The sequence below is a fragment of the Helianthus annuus genome, chromosome 3, assembly GCF_002127325.2.
Source record: "Helianthus annuus cultivar XRQ/B chromosome 3, HanXRQr2.0-SUNRISE, whole genome shotgun sequence".
Lineage (NCBI taxonomy): Eukaryota > Viridiplantae > Streptophyta > Magnoliopsida > Asterales > Asteraceae > Helianthus > Helianthus annuus.
In genome coordinates, this window is record NC_035435.2 from 83,201,858 (window position 1) to 83,205,709 (window position 3,852).

Consider the following 3,852-nt stretch of genomic DNA (forward strand, 5'->3'; position numbering starts at 1 on the left):
CTTTGAACGCACACATCTTTTAGTTATACGAGAAGTATAGTTTAGGTTAATTTTGTTGGCAATGGAGACCCTCATAGAATCTATGGAGCTACAATTGTGTACTGAGGGTTTAAGTTCATATCTGATAAGCGAAGGCCAAGATATTTGAGTTGGATGAAGAAGCTTACGCCTCTTTTTACACTATGTTTGTACCAGGTAATCCTATCCTAGATTGGTAGAGATGGGTCCTGATAAAAGTTAATTTCTTCGCTTGGAGGTGGATTTGGATATATAGGATTCCAACAATTGTCACTTTAGCAAGAAGGAATGTGGTCGACGGTTTGCTCCTTTTGTGGTGTTCATGATGAGTCATGTTCTCATCACGTCCTTTGGAAATTGATGTTTGGGATAGCGTCAAAACATGGACCCGGTGTTCGTTGATGCCAGAAAGCTCGATAAAAGATTTACTTGAAACATCTACAACAATGAAGGGCGACGTAATCTACAAAAATGCATTGTGCTAACTACTCTTTGATTCATTAGGAGGAATGAGAAAGTGTTTAACAAACTGCTTCGAAGCTCGCGCATGGTTTTTGAAGACATTGTGGAGACAACTTTTCTTCGGATTAACAGGGGCAACTTTCAGTTACTCGATTAAAATAGTTGAAGTAATTTAATGTAGAGTAAACTTCCGTTTTGCTCCCTGTGGTTTGGTCGTTTTAACGGTTTTGCCACAATCCTTTAAAAGCAGTCATTTAACTCCCTAATGTTACTAGTTTTTCTCTTATATGCTCCACAGGTCTAACTCCACCCAAAGTCTCTGTCAATTTGGAGGGTATTTTGGTAATATTATATATATATATATATATATATATATAGGGGGCCGCTAGAATGAGAACCACCTCGAGTTGTAAGAACCGCGAGAACTACTTGATCCGGGGCGAGGTGGACCAATTTTTTTTTTCAAAAACGTAGATGCATGTATTATAAACACATTCGTAAAAAAAAATTAAAAAAAAAATGTCGTGCGTGTAGTTTTTTACACCACAAGTTTGTGGTTTACGAGTTTCATAAATTAAGTTTTGATACAAACATAAAGGACAAAACTTGTATATTAATTTTCGTTGATTCATCCACATCATACTTAATATTTCAATTCAAATCTTTTTTTTTTTGTTTGGTTATGCATTTCAGATGGATCGTAACTATTGGATGTATGAAATTAGACGTACTGACCCAAGATTTGTGACCAACATAAAACTTTTTCTTAAGATTGCTCAAGAGGATAGTGTGAAAAAAGGAAACGAACTTGTTCCGTGTCATTGTATGGAATGTAAAAATTTTATGGAATGCCACTCAACACTTATTGAGGTTGATCCATGTGATCTTCCTTTAAGAAACAAAAGTTAATTATACAGATTTATATTATCATTAAAGCTACAACATGGAATTGTAGAAGTCAAACTTGATGATGATGGTTCTAATTGCAAAATCGGAAATAACACAGGCTAAACATCAGATGGATTTTTCGTAATATCATAGGATAAACTATTTTTTAATTTAACACTACTGGGCTTATAGCCATTAATTGCTTGTTGGACTCACCATGATGGTTCTTGCTAATGTTTGATTGTTAATTTTAATATGTAGCAAATTTGGGATATTCCTAACGACCTCGGGAAAAAAAACTTTAGAAAAGGGGAAGAAGATAATGAGGCAAATTCGTTACGAACTTAGAAAAAAGATATATTTATAAAGAAGAATCTTCCAATAAAGATAAAAATGAAAACCCCGTTAAAGAGAAAGGCGAAACTCCCTTTGAAGATTATGATTATCTAGACGGGGAACCATGGAAGTCTTTTGTTGCAAGTGTTGATACCGAAGAGTGGAAGGTAATTTGTGATTTATTTATTTATTTGTTATTATTATTATTATTATTAACACTTATTATAATATTTTTTGAAGAAAATAAGTGAAAAAGCAAAGAAGAGCGTAAAAGAAAACATTAACCCCGCGTGTGTAGGGAGATGTGGTTTTGTTGGACTGGAGCCCCACATAGAAAGTAGATGGAATCAACTTGTTTCAAGCTATCCACATTTAGATGCTATTGAACATCCTAGCTCTATAAGGAATACAGTAAGTAAAGCACGTCTTAATCCGGTCACAAAGCTATATGAACTTAGAGAAAACCTTATATTAAATGGTGATTTGACAGGATTACTTGAATTATTGATAAGTATTTATATAATTATTGTATAAATTAATAGCGATCAAAATTTTAACCGTCACATTTTCTTGAACAGGATAAAAAAGAAAAACAAAAACAACTGAAGGATGATGGCTCCTATTCCACAAAGAAAAACAAGAACGAGGCTTTAGAGACAACGTCTAGGGAGATCCTTGGTAGTCTTGGCATGGGCCTTGCGGCTGGTAGTTCGTCAGAAATCTTGGTAATATAATATCAAAGTTTGTTTATTTATTTATTTTAGATATATATACTAACAAATACCTTTTACAGTCTATTCAAAAATGTGAACTTCTGCATCTTGACGACCAAGGTGCTCTTAAGGTTGTAGCAATTGGTCGTGTTCATCCTACTGATGATAGGGTTGTACATGGATGCCCGATAATAGATGGTTTCGTCAAAGTTCAAATAGATAGAGTTGTAGAAGGTTGCGGATCGACTCGTCTTTTGCTAGAGTCATGTATTTATGGTGAAATAGAACTTTTGAAAGATGCAAACAGAAGTTTTATTCAATGGCCCGTTAAATTAATAAAGGTATATGTTATATGAATAATATTTGTATATTGATTTCATTAATTGGTATACTAATATTTTTATAACGTACATATTTTGAACAAAGACTCTCCTCAAACTGTAGAACCATGTCACCATTTTATAAGTACACCTTATAGGCCACAGGTTGTGTTTAATATATATTATTATTTTTAATTACTTGATATTAAAAAACAATTTGCTTTGCCATTGTAGTTTGAGGGAACTCCTGCTGACCAACAACAAGCGATTCCAAATGAAAGAAACGAGTATCAAATATACTCTTATGCACTACAAGATGATGAGACTTTTAATCAATTGGTAATCACATTATTTATATATATACATATGTGGTTTGTGTTTCTATATATATTTGTTTACTAATAACATTGTTACTGGTTGATGTATTTCATTGATAAACAGTTCAGCTCAAAATTGTTGATACTGATCGTTTGTTCGGTTTGTTGAAAAACAGAGCAAGGTTTAATCACCGATAAAGTTGATTAATCAGTGCCTGTAAAACAACCAGAAAGATGTCGCAATCACAAGATGATAAAAATAACATTGGCTCTTTGTTTAAACCACCTATGCTTAAAAGAAATGAGTACAACATCTGGGAGCGAAGGATGAGTCACATCCTTGCTCAACAAAATACTTGATGTTGGAGGTCTGTCGTTTTCGGTCCTCATGTTCCTATGGTGCCAAGCGCAGAGGACACTAAAAAGTTCGTTCCTAAACCAACTGAAAATTACACTGAATTGGATTTTCAGAAGTTCGAACTTGATGCCAAAGCGTTTAGCATCATAGCCTCTGCACTACCCAACGAAATCTATGTTGGGCTGTTACATTGTAACAGTGCCAAAGAATTGTGGGATGCATTGAAGGAACAGTTCGGGGGAACGGAAGAGGTCATTGAAAACAACAGGGAAATTCTGAATCAGCAGTATGAAACATTTTGTCACATCAAAGGGGAATCACTAACCCAACAATTTGAACGTTTCAGTTGTCTCATCAGTGAACTAAGACTTGTTAAGGTTACATTTCCAAATGCAACCCAAAATAGCAGGTTCCTTAGATCACTGCCAGAAAAATGGGAC

At 34.4% G+C, this 3,852-nt stretch overlaps 1 long non-coding RNA gene across 1 annotated transcript; it reads left to right on the top strand.

The window, feature by feature from the left end:
• The first annotated feature begins 1,808 nt into the window (after positions 1-1,808).
• Positions 1,809-2,215, top strand: LOC118490295. Its single transcript, XR_004889074.1, has 2 exons — positions 1,809-1,871; positions 1,945-2,215. It is a non-coding gene; the product is annotated as an uncharacterized LOC118490295 (long non-coding RNA).
• The last annotated feature ends 1,637 nt before the right edge of the window (positions 2,216-3,852 follow it).